This window comes from Salmo trutta, chromosome 27 (assembly GCF_901001165.1).
Source record: "Salmo trutta chromosome 27, fSalTru1.1, whole genome shotgun sequence".
NCBI classification, from domain to species: domain Eukaryota; kingdom Metazoa; phylum Chordata; class Actinopteri; order Salmoniformes; family Salmonidae; genus Salmo; species Salmo trutta.
In genome coordinates, this window is record NC_042983.1 from 31,548,891 (window position 1) to 31,573,059 (window position 24,169).

Here is a 24,169-nt window from a genome sequence, read left to right on the forward strand (position 1 = left end):
TGCAAAGCAAACTTAGCGATGGTAAATGCTACCTCTGTTGACAAGCGTCATGTGATCACCCCTCTCCTCTGCATTGAGGGAACATGTTCATTGTGATTTTGTCTAGAAACAATATCTGACATGTAAAGGTTAGTGGCTGCATGGAAAAGCTTTACATTTACAACCTTGCCTCTGTGTGTGTGTTCCCTCGTGTTGCAGGGTTGGAGAAATATGTCCCTGATTCCCCTGCTCAGGAGAGAGACCAAATGGACATGTCTGTCTGGGACTTTGCCTACTGCTGAACCAACATGAGCTCAGGTTAGAAAGCCAACGGGCCACCAAAAAATACAGACGCAAATGCCAAACTGACCATGCTGTGTGTGTTATGTGTGTGTGTGTCCGTGCACTCTGTTCATCTTCATGTGAGCGTGTGTACATGTGTGTTTGAGCGTGTGTGTCTCTGCAAGCCCGCAGCAAAGTTAGCCTCTGTGTTGAGTATTTATTTTTTATTTTTTTATTTGCACCAAAGAAAACAATTGATAGACAACAATACAAAGAAAACAATTGTGCACGTGCGGTTGGAAGCCCAAGGGCTTATATGAAAACCACAACACAAAAAAAAAAATATACAAAGATAATAAAAAAGTTTTGTTAAAACAGATAACAAAACCTACTAATTATAAATGTATAAATGAATTGTTCAGTAATCACCAAAAAAAGATATACATTTGTTTAAATGTGTTTGCATGTGAGTGTGTAAAAGTTAGGCTATATGGAGAAAATTAGAGTAAACCCTTGATGTTAGTAGCAGTCCAGGGAACACAGTAAACAGAAAAACACTGGTTTGAGGGAAGCTCAGGCAACGTGGCCATGAGCAATATCAAATCCCATGACCCATTCCTCTGCCCTCTGGTCCGTACCAAGACCAGAGTCACGGGGGGGGGGGGGGGGGGGGGCAGAGGCTAGCGTTCACTGTTTATCATCAGCACAAACTCACAGTCTAAAAGGTGTACCCCATAAAAATCTAATGCAAATGGCTATAGCCATTGCAAATGATACACAAGCAGGCAGCGTTCTCGGCGAGGTCATTTGGAACATTCCCGTATTACTTCCCACATGATGTGTGGATGATGTGTGGATGATGTGTGGATGTAGCATTTTAGTTGTACTGCCATATTGGTCGATCTATTAACTTAGCTTGCTTTAGTGATGTGTTGCGGAAGGTATTATTCGGGATTTTTGAATGGCCTATTTACTCAGAATTAGCAGAAAAAAGAAAAAAATCCTTGATTTGACCTTTGACCTCAGCCTTCCTAAAACCATCTCAAACACAGCTGGAGAGATTGACAATATGTTAATTTCTTGGGATATTTAATGTGCGTGCTATGCACCACATGCTAAATCTGTAGAAATACAACTCTGTCATAAAAAATATTTCAATAGCTAAAAATACCGATCTCACTCACACTCTCCAAACAGTACCAGACAATACCAAGAGATTACCTCTAGTACCATTCAGAATATTCTGGTTACTCCAAAAGGCTGTTTGTAGGTCTTGGTATTCAAGTAAAATACTTATTGTGTGATGTAGAATTAAAGGGTTCAAGAGAGAGGGTGATGTCAGCACCCATGGGCCTCAGCATGTGGTAGTGTACCCAGTGTAATTACTCCCTCTACTCTCCCTCTATCGGTGGAGTGCTCTGAAGGGCCAATTAGGGAGGGCAGGCCGAGTCGCCGGGCAGGAGAGTCAGCGGCAGAGTCACTACTCACCATTTAAACTCCCAGACCTATAGCCATCATAGAGAGCGTTGTTATCAAATCACTAGTTTCTATTTTTGCCAATGATACAGTCAAAGCCAAAGATTTGTGATCAAATACCAAAAATAGACATTTTTCAGACCAAGCATGTGGTTTCATTTTTTGGTATGAAAAAGCACCCTGGCATGGTAATATTGTGTGTATCCAATGTAACTATACAGTATCTCTCTTTAGAAGGATGCCATTTACGTTGTAGCCAGTGTTGTCTGTTGACAAGGTCATACAGTATTGTCCCTCTGGTTGGTGTTTGGTCAAAACCAAACAAAAAAACTCCAGTCCATTATGGGAGTAAAGTTTACTATACAGGTTTTCAGGAAAACATTGTGCTGTGGACATGAAAGTCAGGAGGAAGGTACACTCTCCCAATAGGAGAACACTGAACCCTTTAAAGAACCCATTTTGGTTCCAGGTAGAACCCTTTCACAGAGGATTCTACATGGAACCCAGAAGAGTTCTACCTGGAACCAAAAAGGTTTCTACCTGGAACCAAAAGGGGTTCTCCTATGGGGACAGCCAAAGAACACTTGTGGAATCTTTTTTTCTAAGAGTTTAGATGTATACTGTTAATCAGAGTCCTTCAGTATCGGGCCATTGCTTTAGGTTTGCTATAGTTCAAATGCTTAGCAAATGTGAATGTGGGCTTTATCAACGGTTCTCTCCGAAATACTACATCTACCTTTAATCAGGATGTGTCTACAACAGTACCATAGCATTCATGTCACCATCTTAAAAGCAGTGTGTCAGTGTCGTTAGACCACTATATCCACCGCTGCATTATTTAGATAGACTGCAATGCAAGGTTACTGGCCCACTATGCTTTTTAGGAGTCAGAGCGATGTCTAACCTCCCATCAGCCATTGCCTGTGTGAGAGCATAGTAGGGATCATGGGGTCAAAGCCCAAACAAGAAGGGATGACTATTTTCATCTCTCAGATGAAGATGTGCAGTGACACTCCTAAAACGTACCCCCTGGAAACAGGGCTACTGCAGCCTCTCATTTCTATCCTTCAGTAATACTCCCTGACAATATCCAAATTACAATGATTGCCTTGTGTTTCAATGTGCTGTATGCTCTATGGGCAGTGGTTACATATATATACTGTATATATGTATTCGATTTATAGAATAGCAACAATGAAAATGCACAATATCCTGTGTGTTTATATCCTATTACGTTTGTATATGGCACAGCATTACTTATACTAATTTAGCACTAATGAAATCCAGTATGACAGAGAGCGATTGTTAGGTGTTGCCGTTCATAAGGCACAGCCTGTGTTTCCCTAGAGTAGACCTTCCAGAATACAGACGTAGGATCTTAATTTGAGCCAGTTTGCTGTAGCAGGAAAATAAACTTGCAGCAACAGGAAATTATAATTTTTATGTGGATTATAATTTAAAGTCCATATTTGTAGGGGTTGATACATTTTTCGTAAGGGAAAATCAAGTCTGAAAGTTCTCCTGCAACAGGGTGATCAAATTAAGATCCTACATCTGTATACCTGCATGCAGCCTCCATGTCATTAACGCTTGGCCACAGGACATAATGTCCCCTGCATGCGTTTGCATGATTAAAGCATGGTACAGTGTTTGTGTGTGTGTGTGTGTGTGTGCGTGTGTGTGTGTGCGTGTTTGGATGTGTTTATGCGTGTGTGCTTGGGGAACACAGCTTTTGGATGTCCATAAGCGAAAATCTACACCTGTCCATCTGACCAATAAGAATAAAGCCATTATTATCATGTAATAAATGTGTAATAAACACACAATAGCTAGCAGCAAGGTTAAAGCATTAACCAAAGCAAAAAGTAGGTCATTTATAAAATGTATTTATATGAAAGCTGCTATTTCATTTAAATGATTTATTTTCCATCTATCATTTTAATATTTCCTATTCGTCATGTAATTCCATATTTCATGCCTGGATGCGATCCTTCCCCCATGCTATATATATCAGCTGAGGCTCCTGCCGCTTTGTGATAGCACATTCTATCCTGTCCACGGCTGTTACAAAAATTCCACAAAACCGAAACATATCCATCTTTCTTTCAAATTTTGATACACAGAATTACCAGGGGTAGGGCATTGGGGTGGGGTGACAAAATCACTAGTTATCCATTTATAATTAAAAGGAATAAAACTGCAGTTGTATTTTTTTTCATTTAATATCCAAGTGGCCGTCAGTGGAGTGTGTAGTAGCGCTGCGTAGGTAGGGTTTCTCATACATCATCTTTTTACTCTGAGAACAAAGGATATGCACATCATAAAATCATGCAAATGAATGCAAATCGCTGGCAGCGAAGAGAGGGAAGGTGGCAGGAGGGAGGGGAGTTTGCAGAAGCCAAGATGGGTGGTAGGCAAGCCTCTTCTGCCCCGAACAATTTAAGATATAGCTTTTTTGACAAAAGGTGTTGATGGCCCAATGTATTGCTTAATTTAGCTCTGTCTTATCCCAAACCAGTCTTTTTAGTCTTTGTTGTGTACAGAAGTGTTTTTGAATATCCCTCCTTTGGACCTGGATAGACTTGCCTAAGACAATGCAAAGACCAAACAAGAGGCATCTTCTCCCTCCTTCCCTCCTTATTCACCTCCCTTTTTAATCTTTTAAAGCAACATTTTGAATAAATGTTCTTTGAGAATTACATATTTTATTCTCAATTCATGGTTTCATCTGCTGAATGCAGTGAATAGAAAAGAAAAGGTGTCTCTTGTGTTTTGATGGAAGAGAGCAGGTTAGGGAGGGAAGGCAGGGCAGGGCTGTGTGTATAGAGCATCAGAGAAATGCAAAACAGATCCTACTAACGCCACGGCTAATGAAAGTGTCCCCTCTACCCCCATTCGCTCACTTCAACCTTATCAAAATTGTGTCATTTTCCTGAGTGCATTCATTAAGCCTAAGGGAGGGGGATTAAGAATTGACAACCACTCCCTCCCTTTCCTTACCCTCAGACCCTTTCGAAAATCACATATTCACAGTGTATTCCTGGATATTCATGTCAGTGTACACCATGCACATTGAGATTTTTTTTTAACGCATTACATATCTTTATAATGAGGAAACTGTACAGAGGCCAACATGTCCACATCGTCTGAAACTTTGGTCATGCAGGTTTTATGTGTAAAATTTTGTAAAATTTTTACAGTAACTGTTTAAAATACAATTTGTGGTGCCTTTCGACTGCTCAGGGTTTTCAAATGAGAGATCGCTTACCGGCAGGTTGCAGAGCTACCATTCTGTTTAAATCTGACCAAGGATGGCACACCAACTGTCAACATCATTTAAATATAATTCACACATTTAGGATCATTTTGATTGCTCTAATTCTGAACAGTAGCTTGTTGTGTTTTAATGAAGTTAGATATAATTTTCGAACACAGCTTTAGAGACTATCCACTTAAACATCTAGTCTGTATAACTGTGTGTAAAAGACGTAGACTATGTGTGAGTGGGTTTGCATAGCGCTCAGAGCTGCCCGTATTTCAGCTATGATCAGTGATTTGTGTGCAGTAACATATAAAAGAACACTCACACACACACGCGCACGCATGCACGCACGCACGCACGCACGCACACACACACACACACACACACACACACACACACACACGTCTGGACTACCCCTCAGACACAATATGGTGAGTGAGAGAAGGGGGAGGGCACAGACAGACACTTACAATAGTGCATAATGACGTTAACATTCTTGCATGTCTAATGGAGGGGGGACCGAGACAGACACTGTCTGGGCCGTCGCCTGTGTGTGTGTGTGTGTGTGTTTGTGTGTGTTTGTTTGTTTGGCACCATACCCAAATGACTGAGCAGCTTTGGCTAAAGCATTAATCATTATGCAAGATCTTGTCTGTGTGTGTGCGTGTGTGTTTTTTTTTTTTTACTAAACCAATGCACTGGAAGCTATATGACATCCACAACAGTAGAAGCTGAGTGTTGCATTTCTATGAAAAATCCTGCATTCAATCTCATTTAAATATTTGTGTGTGCTGAAGGGGTGGGGGCGCAAGCATAGACATCATCAAGTCCTCTGTTAATGTCTGTTATCTCTCTCAACCTCACATCATACAAACAGAAGGTAATGGATTGGATATGAAGTGATAGAAAACGGAGATGGAGAAAGATAGAGGAGGACTGGAAACGATGGAGTTCATTTTCTGCAGGCACCCCGGTGCCGTCTGTAGACCGCTGAAATCCCCTTGAATGTGTTGCTGGGCTTAGGAGAGGGGGGCTGGGTTTATATCCTACTAGGCCCTATCTCTGCATGGGTACACTTTGTTGTCCCCCCCCAAAAAAAAATGTACTTTTTTGTCTGCATCAAATGTCAAGTTAATTTCCTGGGTGGTATGAGCAGTGTGTCCTCCCCTTGGGTGTGTGTGTGGCAGCACAGAGGATGTGAGTGGGGGAAGGAGGTAAAGCGAAGATAGGAAAAGAGGCGAGAAGAGAGGTGCGGAGGCGGAGGCAGAGGCGGGGGCGAGTACAGTACGCTAGCATCTGTAAATTGGCGCTCTCTGATGCGCTAGTGGCAGTGTGTGTGTGTGTGTTTGTGTGTGTGTACATACAAAGCATACATGGTTATCATTTTTGAGTTCAGTGAGTGTGTATGTCTGTATGTCTGTCTGAATGCACCTGTTCGTTTGAACTTACAGTATATTTCTAAACGTGACATATTTTGTCTCAATAATCATTTCAATTGATTATTGGAATTCTAGATCTACAGCCAATGATGTGACAACCCTCTCCTGTGATGGTAGTATCATGTGGAGCATAGCCCATCTTCATTAAAGGGGATCAGTCCCTTATGAAACGACCAATCAGAATCCTCTCTTTTTATAGTCCAGCTACAGAGTGCTGACCCTTACCACAAGCGCTGACCGTTAAAGCTGCAATATGTACCTTTTTTTGGGAGACCCGACCAAATTCACATAGAAATGTGAATTTTAGTCTAAGAAGCGGCAGATATGTTCTACTGTATGAGTGCTATTTTAATGCTTCCTGTTCTTCAGTTTAGTTTTTACGTCTTTTACTTTCGGCTTTGTACACCAGCTTCAAACAGCTGAAAATACAATAGTTTTGGTTATTGAAAATATATTTCACAGCGGTTTAGATGGTACAATGATTCTCTACACTCTGACTGCTGGTTTTGTCACATAAATTAAAATTAGGCAAACTATTAGAATTTTAGCAACCAGGAAATGGCAGAGCAATTTCTGCATATTGCACCTTTAACTAATGGGAACCCACTGCTCTATCATTATAATAGCCCCTCATCTTCATACACAACCACAAAGACCTCTGTGTGTCTGTCTGTGTGCATCTCTGTTTGTTCCACCCCCTCTTTTAAGCTGCTGCTACTCTCTGTTTATTATCTATGCATAGTCACTACCTACATGTACATATTATCTAAATTACCTCGACTAACCGGTGCCCCCCCACATTGAATCTGTACCGGTACCCCCTGTATATAGCCTCACTAATGTTATTTTACTGCTGCTCTCTAATTATTTGTTAGTTTTAGTTTTTACTTATCTATTTTTTACTTAACACTTATTTTTCTTAAAACTGCATTGTTGGTTAAGGGCTTGTAAGTAAGAATTTCACTGTAAGGTCTACACCTGTTTTATTTGGTGCATGTGACAAATACAATTTGATTTGATTTGATGAGTGTGTGTCCATGAGCTGTTTTTTCTAATCAGCAGTGTCCTATCAGTGAAATGATTTAAACATATCCCTATCACTATTGTCGCTCATGTAGGACCACTAGCTAATGTGTTGCTTGGTGATGGCAGTCTTTGTCTCTCTCTGCCACTGTGGAATCTTGTTATATTTCATTGAGGTTGTGTAGATTTTTCCCCCCCAGTCCCCCTATTTGCATTGAGTAATTGGGTACATCTGACAAGCCTCATGCCGAGCGTATGTGTTTCTTACATTTACGGGGTGCATCTTTTATGTGAAAAGAAACACATACTATTATTTTTTGACAAACACACTGTTTGTATTTATTGGACATGATCGGTCTACAGTGCCTTCGGAAAGTATTCAGACCCCTTGACTTTTACCACATTTTGTTTATTTACAGCCTTATTCTAAAATGGATTAAATACATACAAATCCTCAGCAGTCTATGCACAATACCCCATAATGACAAAGTGAAAACAGCTTTTTAGAATTTTTTGCAGAAATACCTTATTTATATAAGTATTCAGACCCTTTGCTATGAGACTCAAAATTGAGCTCAGGTGCATCCTGTTTACAATGATCTTCCATGAGATGTTTCTACAACTTGATTGATTGGACATGATTTGGAAAGGTACACATCTGTCTATATAAGGTCCCACAGTTGACAGTGCATGTCAGAGTAAAACCAAGCCATGAAGTCGAAGGAATTGTCCGTAGAGCTCCGAGGCAAGATTGTGTCGAGGCACAGATCTGGGAAGGTTACCAAAAAATGTCTGTAGCAATGAAGGTCCCCAAGAACACAGTGGTCTCCATCATTCTTAAATGTAAGAAGTTTGGAACCACCAAGACTCTTCCTTGAGCTGGACATTTCTAAAAATCCTGTTTTTGCTTTGTCATTATGGGGTATTGTGTGTAGATTGATGAGGAACATTTATAGGACTACAGTACCTAGCAAAACTGTGCCTGCCTGTGTGTCTGTGTGAGTGTGTGTGCGCATGTGTGTTGTCAGAGTGATTTCCAGTGTCTGAGTGAGCGTATGAATGTGTATATGCGTATTGCGACAGACATGTAAAACGCTGTAATGTGGAGAAAGGGATTATTAATTTGTCAGTTGTGCGTTACCTGATGTATGCTCCTTGCCTGTCACATCCCATAACTCAGAGAAATTACACCAGTCCCACATTATTATGCATATTCATGATGCTGCTTTGCGTGGCGCAGGTGCAGTATAATGGTCTGTAGGAGTCACCGTGATCTCGAGACGTGGCAGAGAGAAAGGCTTGGAATCTACTGTCTCCTCACAAGCGTAGGCTGGATAGCACTCCCTTCATGACAATTGTATTATATATGGAAAGCTCTTTTGCATTTGGTGGCATAGCCTCTGTTTGCCCACAGTGTAACATACAATCTTAAATAAATTAGCTTTGTCCCGGATTATCAAGGTCATTCTGAAAGAGAGGATTTTTTGTATAGCTCTCATTTAGCCATATGTTTGTCATATTTTTTCATAGTTGTGTTTTTGAAATGTATTTCTATTGTCCTCGCTGTTGCTCTCTCTCTCTCCCTCCCTCTCTCTCTCCCTCTCCCTCTCTTCCTCTCCTCTCACTCCCTCTCCTTTCTCTTCCTCTATCTCTCAATCTATCGTCTTCTTCCTTTATAATCTTGACAGTGTGGTTACACGTGGACCTTTGTGTCTCTGTTAATGAAAGGTGCAAATCAGAGAGGGAATGCTGTTGACATAGGGACAAGGATGAGAACTAGTGAATGAGAAACAAACCGAGATGGATGAAAGAGTGATGATAGCGGGAGAGAGGCGGGAATGAGGGAATGGAGAGAGAGGACAGGAGGTGGTGGAGGATGAGGAGGAGAAGGAGAGTAGGAGGAGGAGAGAAGAGGAGAGGAGGTGGAGGAGGAGGTTGAGGAGGAGAGAAGGCAGAGGACGCTCCTAGTGACTGGCTCAACGGCCCATTGAGGCGGCTTGAGGAGGGAGCAGACTTAATCAGTGCACCAGCGGTAATGAAGGAAAGGGTTTGGGCTGTGCCACTGTTTGGGTAAAAAGTGATTGTTCTCAGCACGGGCTTCCCAAACACTGCCAACAATGGCACTATTGTCCCGCCAGCTCTCATTAGGGAGAGAACTAGAGACGGCACGAGAGGGGCGAAGAGGGTAGCGCGAGTGGGAACCTGACAGGGGGACGGGGGGAGGAGGGAGGAGGGAGGGGGAGAGGGCACTCCCCCTGATTCCATTGAACTCCACCCTGGCATCATCCTCTCCCTTCCTGTCTCTCGCTTTACCTTTCTCTCTCTTTCATCATATCTTCCTCTCGTTCTCTTATCCCTCTATCCTCTCATCCCTTCACCTGGTTGTCCTCCGACCTATTTCTCCTGCTTTCCTCTCATCTGCTTACCTTACTTTCTTGATATATGTATCTGTTTTCTCTCACTCATCTTCCCACCCTCATTTTCTTCTTTCTTCCTCTCATCCTCCCATTCTTATCCTGGCTTTAGGATGCCTTGCCTGTCATACCACCTCCACGTCAACATCCCCCATCCACTTAGAGAGAGAGAGAGAGAGAGAGAGAGAGAGAGAGAGAGAGAGAGAGAGAGAGAGAGAGAGAGAGATATGGGAGGGAACAAGAAATATCATGCCTGTTCCTGCCTTAATAAACATGGACGAATGATGAACACAATAGAATACATTATGCTCTTGTTAGCAGAGGCAATCAACATCTCTTTCACAGCCTAACCCAATGCTCAATGGCCACAAAATATTAGATTTGATTCTTCAATGTGAAGAAGAACATAGTGTTGCATATGAATTTTCCCCCATTCAGTCTGCATTCTCTGAAATATTTGTCATCTTCCTCTACAAACCAATGGTTTTGGCAGTGTGTGTGTGTGTGTGTGTGTGTGTGTGTGTGTGTGTGTGTGTGTGTGTGTGTGTGTGTGTGTGTGTGTGTGTGTGTGTGTGTGTGTGTGTGTGTGTGTATGCCTGTGTGCGTGTGAGCATGCGTGACTGTTGTGTGAGCTTGCATATGTGCATGACAAACACATTTTGTCAAATATACTGTAAATAAAAGATGTGGCAGATTAAACAGATTAAATGTTTATTTTTATTTCAAGTAATTAGGACTTTTATACTAATTCTTTTCATATCTATGACACAACCATACAAACTAAATCCTAATAGATAGCCCAACCATAATCTCTTTACTAAAGCCCCACTTGCTCTTTAGAACTATGCAGAGGAAAAGGGAAACAACGAGACGACCATTCTGCCTGAATTCCAACTGTATTCTGACACTTCTGAAAAAGGATGTGGCTTTAGGAGATGAGAAACAGGCCTGACAATGTTGGCATTTATTGGGATGACACATGTACTGGAGGCAGCTCTGCAGGGTAGTCACTGGCTGGCACATCCACAAAGTCATAAAATCTGATTTTAAACCTAAACCTAACCTTAACCTTAACCTTAACCTTAACCCTAACCTTAAACACATCTTATGCCCAGGCCTCTAAAGTGCAACCAATTTGGTTGCATATGCAACGGAATATTTTTCTGTGCGACCAGGAGTTTATTTTGGGAGCACTGTGTGACTAAGGAAAAAAATCTACCAGATAATAATTGTTGTAATGATAAGGCTTCGCTGTACCATTATTTCTTAGTGCACTAGAGAAAAACAGCAACGAGGTCAAAAGATCTGACCCATAATACTGGCACAACATTTTTACTTTCCTATAGCAGACCACCAGGACAGCATATTATTCATAAACCATGTCGTAGGCTGTTCTTAAACTGCTCGCGCATCGTTAACCATTTGTTTACACTTTGTTTAGTCATGTTATCTCATTCGCTAGCTAGCTAACAACCTGGTAGCTGCCAGTATACTTGGAGATAGCATCTTCAGGAGATCAATGATCATAGCAATGAATGAATGACAGATCTTTTGAATGTTGTCACAAACCTGACGTTTTTAAAGATACAGCGTACAATTTTCTATGTAATGTATCTCAATAGGAAAATAGTGCTTTTACATAGTGTAGAAACCAAATATTCCACAAATGACTTTGTAATTGAAAATACAGGTATTTCCATCAACATTTTAGCTTTTATAATAAACTGTCGTAACAGTGTTAGTTCGTTTCTTTCAGGAGTTGGAACCGGTTCAGGGTGCAGAACTGAAAACAGGACAATAGCAAAACAATTTGAGGAACAGAACCAGAACCGAGAACAAAAGTGATCTATACTGTTCCGGAATATAACCATTATTTTTAAAAGCATGGGTACTGGTTAATAACGTTAATTTATGTTAACTTGTTTTTATCTTTATTCTGGTGCCACTCTGCACACTCAAGCTTTTTAGCTAGCTAGATTGTTAGCTAGCTTTGGTCTAGCTCTTAAAAACAATATGCAGCATTCTAAGGAATGTAATAGAACTGAGAGTTATGATCAAGGGCTAGCTCTAGTCCAACGTTAGTTAAGCCAACTCTCTGAAGGTCAACGACATTCAAAGTTCCTTCATAGAAGCCACTCCTCTCTACGTATAATTATGTGGGCTTAACTCAGATAATGCTTGTCATAACAAGATGTCCATGCTTCATGCCCTGCGCTCTCCTCACCCGCAAAATGTCAGTCGCATGTCGCACCCTACACTACCATTGTCTTTCCAAAGCATGTGCATAGCTTTCCTGCTCCATAGCAAACGGCTCTATCCATTAGTGGAGTAATTTAATGTCGAGCTAAATAAAAATAAAAATATATATTTCAGAGGTTTAAAAAGGAAAGGAAACAGAAAGGAACGATATAAATGGTCACTTTTTTTCATTCGAACCGGGTTCAGAACTTTATTTTGCTGTTTGGAACAGTGGAACAGAATGAAAACAATTATGGTTTCTAAGGCACAATATGTGCTTCATTGTTCAAGAGGAAGGGAGATCGTTCAAGATGCTACAAGCATTTCGCTACACCTGCAATAAAATCTGCTAAACACTTATATGTGACCATTAAAATTTGATTTGGATTTCAGATTGACATTGAATTTGTAAGTCTATTCATGTCCTGAGGAAAATGGCTTTCAAAACCGGCCACTAGGGGCAACAGTGCGCGTTGTGGACGGGGTTGGTAGATAGACGTAATCCCATGACTCTGGATCAGAAGGTTGCGTGTTTGATCATCACAGTCATGGACACTGTTTTTATTTGTTTTATTTTTAACCATATTCCAAAACTTAACCCTTACCTTAACCATTCGGAATGAGTGTCTAAACTTAATGTTTTAACCCTATCTCAAACTTTAACCCTTACCTTAACCATTCGGAGTGACGTTTGGAGAAATGGAATGATTCAGAGCATTAGGAGGAATAATACAGAGCAGCAGAAGCAACAAAAACACTTCGAAATTTGACATTTGGAGAACGTGGATGAACTTCTAATTCTGGAGTGAGATTGTGACAGCTTGTTGAGAAAACATATAGGCCCAATCAATTTAAAAAAATCATATTTTCTCGTGAGCCTACATTTCTCGTGAGCCTAAATGTGGTGCTCCTAAGCTTTTTAAGTTGAGAGACAAGTGCTACTAATGAATAATGTTAATTTAGAGCCCTGCTTTATGCCTAACGCTAACCTTAAATTAAGACCAAAAAGCACATTTTGGCTTTCCTAAATTTTTACGATATGTAGACAATTTTGACTTTGCAGCTGGCCCATCTTGTGGAAATCACTCAGCTCTGCCTCCACGACAAGATTCATCCCAATAAACTTCAATATGCGAAGTCTCTGAGTGACAATGACAATTGCATACCAAATTGTCACTCAAGTTCCATCAGCGAGTTTCGAGAAAATCCTCTGTCCTCTTTCATGTTTTTCTTTTTTTTGTCCCCCATGCAGAGAAATGGTCCCGGTAATGGTAGCAATCTGTACCCAGAAAGGCAAGGGGCATTTAAGCTCCAACACAGGCACAAATCAGGTCTGTCTGTATGATCTGAGATGATGTTGACAATCAGTATAACTTCCCCAGACTTCCACAGAAGAAGCTATGTGATCTAGTTGTTTATTTCAATGAGTGCCATGAGACAAAAGAAAGGAAGAAAGAAGAAAATAAATTCATAGTCTGAATTCTAGCTGAAGGGGGTGTGATGCGCACACAGTGAAAGAGATGGCCTCCGGTTCAGGGGCAGGAGGCTGGGTTGCTATGGCTGCAGGTCTCTGATATGCCCATCTGCAACACAGAGAGGGCCTACTTTAACTGTGTGTCCATGTGTGTGTGTGTGTGTGTGTGTGTGTGTGTGTGTGTGTGCGAGCGCGTGCGTGCCTGTGTAGGTGAGTTTGCATGCGTTTGCATGTGATCCACCTTAGAACATACAGCAAAATACTGCAAAACATATTTTTGTATGGTACACATCAAATGAAATCAAATAAAATTTGTCACATGTGCCGAATATAACAGGTGTAGACCGTACAGTGAAATGCTTACTTACAAGCCCTTAACCAACTGTGCAGTTTTAAGAAAATACCTACAAAAAAAGTCAGAGATAAGAATAACAAATAATTAAAGAGCAGCAGTAAATAACAATAGCAGGGCTTTCTACAGGGGGTACCGGTACAAAGTCAATGTCAATGTGTGGGGGCACCGGTGTCGAGGTAATTCAGGTAATATGTACATATATGTAGAGTTATTAAAGTGACTATGCATAGATGACAACAGAGAGTAGCAGCAGCGTTCTGGGGGGGCAATGCAAAAAGTCTGGGCATTCTGTACTCTTCTAGGGTCATCAGCCAGTCTGTCCTCAGGATATCACCCTCAGTCCACTGGTCAAACGGAGCGGGTGAACCATGATCTGGAAACCGCCTTACGGTGCTGTGTGTCCGCCAACCCCGCCACTTGGAGTCAGCACCTTCCCTGGGTGGAGTACGCACACAACACTCTCCAGTGTTCCTCCACCGGTCTGTCACCATTCCAGGTGTTATACGGTTACCAGCTCCCCCTGTTTCCTGATCAGGAAAGTGAAGTTCCTTAGATATCGTGCACCAGCTGTTGTCCACATATATGCATAGGCCCCTACCCCGTGTCTTACCAGAGGCTGCTGTTCAGTCCTGCCGATGGAGTGTATAACCCGCCAGCTGTATGTTCTTAATGTCGTCGTTCAGCCATGACTCGGTGAAATATAAGAAATTAAACATTTTAATGTCCCGTTGGTAGGATATACATGCTTTCAGCTCGTCCGATTTATTCTCCAGCGATTTAACATTAGCTAGCAGGACGGAAGGCAAAGGCAGATTAGCCACTTGTCACTTGATCCTTGCAAGGCACCCTGATCTTTTTCCATAAAATCTCAGTTTTCTTCTCCAGCGAATCACGGGGATCTGGGCCTGGTCGGGTGTCTGTAGTAGTATATCCCTCCCGTCCGACTCATTAACCTGTTGGGGATAGGGGGCAGTATTTGCACGGCCGGATAAAAAACGTACCCGATTTAATCTGGTTACTACTCCTGCCCAGTAACTAGAATATGCATATAATTGTTTGATTTGGATAGAAAACACCCTAAAGTTTCTAAAACTGTTTGAATGGTGTCTGTGAGTATAACAGAACTCATTTGGCAGGCCAAAACCTGAGAAGATTCCAAACAGGAAGCGCTCTCTCTGACTTTTTCTTGGCCTTCTTGATCATCTCTAACCAAAACAGGGGATCTCTGGCATAACGTGACATTTTCTAACGCTCCCATAGGCTCTCAGAAGGCGCCAGAACGATGAATGGTGGCTTTGCAGGCCATGGCTGAAAAACAGTAGTGCATTTGGTAAGTGGTCGATCTGAGGACAATGAGACTGGAGGCGCGTGCACGAGCCGACACCATGTTTACTTTCTCTCTCTTTGAACGAAAACAACGACTCCCGGTCGGAATATTATCGCTTTTTTTATGAGAAAAATTGCATAAAAATTGATTTTAAACAGCGTTTGACATGCTTCGAAGTACGGTAATGTCACGGTTGTCGTTGGTAAAGGAGGACCAAAATGCAGCAGGTATGTGTATGCTCATCTTGACGTTTAATAAATTCAAAATGAACAACAAAATAACAAAAGAACGAACGATCAACAAAACAGTCTGGCAAGGCACAAGGCTAAACACAGAACAATCTCCCACAAATGACAAACACACCCTAATATATGGGACTCTCAATCAAAGGCAAATAGACAACACCTGCCTTCAACTGAGAGTCCCAACCCCAATTAACCAAACATAGAAACAGACTCACTAGACTAAACATAGAATACATGAATATCAAACAGTGCCCAAACACCCCGGAATACTTAAATCAAATGCCCCTTCAACAAACAGACCACTCTGAACCACATAAAACAAATACCCTCTGCCACGTCCTGACCAAACTACAATAACAATTAACCCTTATACTGGCCAGGACGTGACAGGTAATTGGAATATTTTGACATTTTTGTCACGAAACGCGTCGGGCGCGTCACCCTTCTTTACCCTTCGGATAGTGTCTTGAACGCACGAACAAAACGCCGCTATTTGGATATAACTATGGATTATTTGGAACCAAACCAACATTTGTTATCTTCTCTAGGGCCGGCGGGACGAAATCGTCCCACCTACGTAACCGCCAGTGGAATCTTGTGGCGCGTTATTCAAATACCTTAGAAATGCTATTACTTCAATTTCTCAAACATGTGACTATTTTACAGCATTTTAAAGACAAGACTCTCGTTAATCTAACCACACTGTCCGATTTAAAAAAGGCTTTACAGCGAAAGCAAAACATTAGATTATGTCAGCAGAGTACCCAGCCAGAAATAATCAGACACCCATTTTTCAAGCTAGCATATAATGTCATAAAAACCCAGAAGACAGCTAAATGCAGCACTAACCTTTGATGATCTTCATCAGATGACACACCTAGGACATTATGTTATACAATACATGCATGTTTTGTTCAATCAAGTTCATATTTATATCAAAAAACAGCTTTTTACATTAGCATGTGACGTTCAGAACTAGCATACCCCCCGCAAACTTCCGGGGAATTTACTAACAATTTACTAAATTACTCACGATAAACGTTCACAAAAAGCATAACAATTATTTTAAGAATTATAGATACAGAACTCCTCTATGCACTCGATATGTCCGATTTTAAAATAGCTTTTTGGTGAAAGCACATTTTGCAATATTCTAAGTACATAGCCCAGCCATCACGGGCTAGCTATTTAGACACCCGGCAAGTTTAGCCTTCACCAAAATCAGATTTACTATAAGAAAAATGGTCTTACCTTTCCTGTTCTTCGTCAGAATGCACTCCCAGGACTTCTACCTCAATAACAAATGTTGGTTTGGTCCCAAATAATCCATAGTTATGTTCAAATATCCTCTGTTTTGTTCGTGCGTTCAAGACACTATCCAAAGTGTAAAGAAGGGTGATGCGCCCGACGCGTTTCGTGACAAAACATTTCTAAATATTCCATTACCGTACTTCGAAGCATGTCAACCGCTGTTTAAAATCTATTTTTATGCCATTTTTCTCGTAAAAAAGCGATAATATTCCGACCGGGAATCTGTGTTTTAGTACAAAGAGAGAGAAAATAAAAACATGGGGTCGCCTCGTGCACGCGCCTCAGTCTCATTGTCCTCTGATAGACCACTTACCAAAGGCGCTAATGTTTTTCAGCCAGGGGCTGCCTCGACATCATTCAGCTTTTTCCCGGGTTCTGAGAGCCTATGGGAGCCGTAGGAAGTGTCACGTTACAGCAAAGATCCTAAGTTTTCAATAAAAAGATTCAAGAAGCCCAAGGAATGGTCAGAGAGGGCACTTCCTGTACAGAATCTTCTCAGGTTTTTGCCTGCCATATGAGTTCTGTTATACTCACAGACACCATTCAAACAGTTTTAGAAATTTTAGGGTGTTTTCTATCCAAAGCCAATAATTATATGCATATTCTAGTTTCTGGGCAGTAGTAATAACCAGATGAAATCGGGTACGTTTTTTATCCGGCCGTGTAAATACTGCCCCCTAGCCCTAACAGGTTAAAGAAGAACTCTTCGTCCAGTTTGAGGTGAACAATCGCAGTTCTGATGTCCAGAACCTCTTTTCGGTCATAAGACACAGTAGGAGCAACATTATGTACAAAACAAGTTGCGAACAATGCGAAAAATTGTAACAAAATAGCATGGTTGGTTAAGAGCCATAAAGACGGCAGCCCTCCCCTCCGGCGCGATCATGTACACAGCTATTGTTCCATCAGAAAAGCATGTGAACTCCCCATGTACTTACTGATCCCTCGAATCCATAGCCGAGAGGTTTGTGTATATATATATATATATATATATATATATATATATATATATATATATATATATAGTCCCTGAGCTAGAAAATGAAAAAATACATGTTTTACTTGTGCCTTATCAATCTATAATGTATTGTATTTCCCTAAAGAGCTTTTCAGACAGCCAGCAGAATATCGCAGAATACCCCGCCAGGTACACCACTTGTCCCTCTAGTCAAAGCGGCTAGTACCAGAACGGCAACAGCCCAGAATTTATGTGAGAGCTGGCAGTGACCATAGCAACAAAATAAAAACATTACCGACATATCGCAATAACACCATAAGCATGCATACACACTTATTTACATGCAACACAAATGTTTAATCCAAAAATGGATTAGAAAACAATGACTTTATTGTTAAACATGACTGTGTAAACTTTGACGACATGTGTCTCATTATGCCTGGCGAAAACCAAACACTGCATTCCACTGTAAGAACCTTATACCAACGGGTCAAGCATGGTGGTGATGGTTTGGGGATGCTTTGCTGCCTCAAGACCTGGACAACTTGCCTTAATAGAAGGAGTCCTGAATTCTGCTCTGTATCAGAGAATTCCACAGGAGAATGTCAGGCCATCCGTCTGTGAGCTGAAGCTGAAGCACAGCTGTGTCATGCAGCAAGACAATAATCCAAAACACACAATCAACTCTAGATGAAAATGGCTAAAAAGCAACATATTTGAAGTTGTGAAATGACCTAGCCTAAGTCCATACCTATTCCCAATTGTAATGTTGTGGCAGGACTAGAAACAATCAGTTCATGCTTGAAAACCCACAAATGTCACTGAGTTACAGCAGTTCTGCATGGAAGAGTGGGCCAAAATACCTCCACAGGGACATGAGAGACTGATCAACAACTACAGGAAGTGTTTGGTTGGAGTCATTGCAGCTAAAGGTGGCACAACCAGCTTTGGAGTGCAAGGGGGTAATTACTTTTTCACACAGGGGCATTGGGTGTTGCATAACTTTGTTTATGAAATAAGTATGTATTTGTTGTGTTTTTTGTTCACTCAAGTTCCCTTTATCTAATATTAGGTTTTGGTTGAAGATAACATTCAGTATAAAAAATGTGCATAAGTAGAGAAAATTAGAAAGGGGGCAAATACTTTTTCAAAGTACTGTAAAGTTAGCTCGTCCTGCTGTTGGAAGTACTGTTGATGTACCCCCACGCAGGCTGCATTTTCTACTGTGATTGGTCAGCAAATGATGGCACCGCTTGAAAAATAGAGCAGAATCCTATTTTCTCCGCCTATGCTGAGCAGCTTCTACAGGCATGAGCACAACTGACAGCTCCTCCTGGATAGAACCCCCCCCCCGCCTAAGCTTCAATGAAAATGAATGGTCCACCCCGTCTGTCAGCTCTTTAACTGTCACCCCAGACTGTAAAAAAAAATCCTGTTATTTCTACGGTATCTTACTGGCAGCGAGTTACCTGTAAGTTACTGTAAAAAAAAAGGTACAATATGTTACGGTAAATATGAAAGTTTCTTTGAAATTTATGCTAACATACTTTACCTTTTTTTACAGTAACTTAAAGGTAACTGGCTGCCAGTAAGTTACTGTAAAAACAACAGGATTTTTTACAGTGCCAAACAATACTGTGCTCCTCTCTCTCCTCACATCACTGCCACTGCAGTCCATTGTTGTCTTTTAAAAGCAGAGTAGCACGCAAAGTGCGTTATGACCTTGATATACACTCAGTGTAAAAAACATGAGGAACACCTTCTTAATATTGAGTTGCGCCCCCTTTTGCCCTCAGAACAGCCTCAATTCGTTGGGGCATGGACTCTACAAGGTGTTGAAAGCGTTCCACGGGGATGCTGGCCCATGTTCACTCCAATGCCTCCCACAGTTGTGTCAAGTTGGCTGGATGTCCTTTGGGTGATGGATGATTCTTGATACACACGAGAAACTGTTGAGTGTTGCCGTTCTTGACACACACAAACCGGTGCGCCTGGCACTTACTACCATACCCCATTCAAAGGCACTTAAATATTTTGTCTTGACCATTCACCCTCTTAATGGCACACATACACAATCCATGTCTCAATTGTATCAAGGCTTAAAAAACCTTCTTTAACCTGTCTCCTCCCCTTCATCTACACTGATTGAAGTGGAATTAACATCAATAAGGAAACCTGGATTCACCTGGTCAGTCTACGTCATGGAAAGAGCATGTTTTGTACACTCAGTCTATATGTTAGTATCCAGATGGCTGTAGAGTAAAATGCACAGTAGTTAGGAATAGGGGCTACCTCCCTCATTAATATACACACCATACATTGTTTGGGTGAACAGCTGTTGTGCACCTGTCTATGGTACATTTGTGTTGTTTGCATTGGGATTGTTTACATTGTGTACTTTCCTCACATTATCTCCACCGCCACAAAGCATTTCACAATCTTTTTTTACTACTTAATCACTGCTTAAACCATCTTGTTGTGGCAGTATGACCACTAATGTGTGTGTGTGTGTGTGTGTGTGTGTGTGTGTGTTTGTTTGTGTGTGTGTGTGTGTGTGCATGCTCAAACGTGCGTGTATGTGTGTTTCTGTTTGAAGGGGGCAGAATGCTTTCTCAGTCTCTGCACTTGAAAGTTTAAATGTTTAATATTTCATAGATTGCCAGCAGATGTGGGGGTTGTGTGTCATAATGATTATGGCAGACTGGAGACTCCCTGTATGGGGTCAGGGCAGAGACAGACACCCCTTTAGAAAGCCTTTCAAATGGACTTCAGCTGTCCTGGGCTTGAGAAACTTCCCTTTCCATGCTACCATCATGTGTTCACTCATGCTGTTTCTAAGTGGTGTCTTACTGTATCTGCATAATATGCTGTCTGCTGCTCTGTTATTGTGTCCATTGGCTTCTTTAGGAGTCTGAACATACATGTTGGCAATATGTACAGTTGAAGTCGGAAGTTTACATACACTTAGGTTGGAGTCATTAAAACTAGTTTTTCAACCACTCCACACATTTCTTGTGAACAAACTATAGTTTTGGCAAGTCGGTTAGGACATCTACTTTGTGCATGAAACAATAAATTTTTTCAACAATTGTTTCATTTTTCCAACAATTGTTTACAGACAGATTATTTCACTTATAATTCACTAGATCACAATTCTAGTGGGTCAGAAGTTTACATACACTAAGTTGAATGTGCCTTTAAACAGCTTGGAAAATTCCAGAAAATTATGTCATGGCTTTAGAAGCTTCTGATAGTCTAATTGACATCATTTGAGTCAATTGGAGGTGTACCTGTTGATGAATTTCAAGGCCTACCTTCAAACTCAGTGCCTCTTTGCTTGACATCATGGGAAATCAGCCAAGACCTCCACAAGTCTGGTTTATCCTAGGGAGCAATTTCCAAATGCCTGAAAGTACCACGTTCATCTGTACAAACAATAGTACGCAAGTATAGACACCATGGGACCACGCAGCCGTCATACCGCTCAGGAAGGAGACGCATTCTGTCTCCTAGAGATGAATGTACTTTGGTGCGAAAAGTGCAAATCAATTCCAAAACAGCAGCAAAGGACCTTGTGAAGATGCTGGGGGAAACAGGTACAAAAGTATCTTTATCCACAGTAAAACGAGTCCTATATCGACATAACCTGAAAGGCCGCTCAGCAAGGAAGCAGCCACTGCTCCAAAACCCCCATAAAAAAATCCAGACTACAGTTTGCAACTGCACATGGGGACAAAGATTGTACTTTTTGGAGAAATGTCCTCTGGTCTGATGAAACAAAAATAGAACTGTTTGGCCATAATGACCATCGTTATGTTTGGAGGAAAAAGGGGGAGGCTTGCAAGCCGAAGAATACCATCCCAACCGTGATTCACGGGGGTGGCAGCATCCTGTTGTGTGGGTGCTTTGCTGCAGGAGTGTAACAATCGTCTGGAAGAGGGGACCAAGATGCAGCGTGGTAAGTGGTCATAATGATTTTTAATGAGACACTTCAAAAACAAACAGGGAAAACGAAAGCCAACAGTTCTGCCAGGTGAACACACACAAGACAGAAAACAACTACAAATGGGTAGTTCCAAATGGACAGTGACCTCAAGCATACTTCCAAAGTTGTGGCAACATGGCTTAAGGACAACAAAGTCAAGGTATTGGAGTGGCCATCCCAAAGCCCTGACCTCAATCCAAAAGAAAATTTGTGGGCAGAACTGAAAAGGCGTGTGCGAGCAAGGAGGCCTACAAACCTGACTCAGTTACACCAGCTCTGTCAGGAAGAATGGGCCAAAATTCACCCAACGTATTGTGGGAAACTTGTGGAAGGCTACCCTAAACGTTTGACCCAAGTTAAACAATTTAAAGGAAATTCTACCAATTCTACCAAATACTAGTGTATGTAAACTTCTGACCCACTGGGAATGTGATGAAAGAAATAAAAGCTGAAATTATTCCTTCTCTCTACTATTATTGTGACATTTCACATTCTTAAAATGAAGTGAGATTCCTAACTGACCTAAGACAGGGCATTTTTACTAGGATTAAATGTCAGGAATTGTGAAAAACTGAGTTTAAATGTATTTGGCTAATGTGTACTGTATGTCAACTCCCGACTTCAACTGTAACTTACACTGCGTCTGTGCGACGACAAAGTCTGTTCTGGTTGGCTCATTACATCCCTTATTGTCCCGGGGCCTCACACTGATAGGTCCACATGTACAGTGAGGGAAAAAAGTATTTGATCCCCTGCTGATTTTGTATGTTTGCCCACTGACAAAGAAATGATCAGTCTATAATTTTAATGGTAGGTTTATTTGAACAGTGAGAGATAGAATAACAACAAAAAAATCCAGAAAAACGCATGTCAAAAATGTTATAAAATGATTTGCATTTAAATGAGGGAAATAAGTATTTGACCCCTCTGCAAAACATGACTTAGTACTTGGTGGCAAAACCCTTGTTGGCAATCACAGAGGTTAGACGTTTCTTGTAGTTGGCCACCAGGTTTGCACACATCTCAGGAGGGATTTTTTCCCACTCCTCTTTGCAGATCTTCTCCAAGTCATTGAGGTTTCGAGGCTGACGTTTGGCAACTCGAACCTTCAGCTCCCTCCACAGATTTTCTATGGGATTAAGGTCTGGAGACTGACTAGGCCACTCCAGGACCTTAATGTGCTTCTTCTTGAGCCACTCTTTTGTTGCCTTGGCCGTGTATTTGGGGTCATTGTCATGCTGGAATACCCATCCATGACCCATTTTCAATGCCCTGGCTGTGGGAAGGAGGTTCTCACCCAAGATTTGACGGTACATGGCCCCGTCCATAGTCCCTTCGATGCGGTGAAGTTGTCCTGTCCCCTTAGCAGAAAAACACCCCCAAAGCATAATGTTTCCAACTCCATGTTTGACGGTGGGGATGGAGTTCTTGGGGTCATAGGCAGCATTCCTCCTCCTCCAAACACGGCGAGTTGAGTTGATGCCAAAGAGCTGCATTTTGGTCTCATCTGACCACAACACTTTCACACAGTTGTCCTCTGAATCATTCAGATGGCAAACTTCAGACGGGCATGTATATGTGCTTTCTTGAGAAGCGGGACCTTGCGGGCGCTGCAGGATTTCAGTCCTTCACGGCGCAGTGTGTTACAAATTGTTTTATTGGTGACTATGGTCCCAGCTTCCTTGAGATCATTGACAAGATCCTCCTGTGTAGTTCTGGGCTGATTCCTCACCGTTCTCATGATCATTGCAACTCCACGAGGTGTGATCTTGCATGGAGCCCCAGGCCGAGGGAGATTGACAGTTCTTTTGTGTTTCTTCCATTTGCGAATAATCGCACCAACTGTTGTCACCTTCTCACCAAGCTGCTTGGCGATGGTCTTGTAGCCCATTCCAGCCTGGTGTAGGTCTACAATCTCGTCCCTGACATCTTTGGAGATCTCTTTGGTCTTGGCCATGGTGGAGAGTTTGGAATCTGATTGATTGATTGCTACTGTGGGCAGGTGTCTTTTATACAGGTAACGAGCTGAGATTAGGAGCACTCCCTTTAAGTGTGCTCCTAATCTCAGCTTGTTACCTGTATAACAGACACCTGGGAGCCAGACATCTTTCTGATTGAGAGGGGGTCAAATACTTATTTCCCTCATTAACCTCTTACATCTAGACGTTCCGCTAGCGTAACACCGCTCGAATATCCAATGATTGGGCGTGGCGCGAAATACAAACTCCTCGAAAATCTGAAATATTCCATTTTTCAAACATATGACTATTTTACAGCATTTTAAAGACAAGACTCTCCTTTATCTAACCACACTGTCCGATTTCAAAAAGGCTTTACAACGAAAGCAAAACATTAGATTAGGTCAGGAGAGTACACAGCCAGAAATAATCACACACCCATT

The 24,169-nt window shown here is 41.6% G+C and overlaps 1 long non-coding RNA gene across 5 annotated transcripts in view; it reads left to right on the forward strand.

The window, feature by feature from the left end:
- LOC115164899 (uncharacterized) overlaps positions 1–24,169 on the forward strand; it is a 77,174-nt gene that overhangs the window by 23,149 nt on the left and 29,856 nt on the right. For all 5 annotated transcript variants that reach the window (XR_003870014.1, XR_003870016.1, XR_003870017.1 and 2 more), the window contains exon 2: positions 199–297. This is a non-coding gene — a long non-coding RNA (uncharacterized LOC115164899). The remainder of the gene's footprint in view (positions 1–198; positions 298–24,169) is intronic.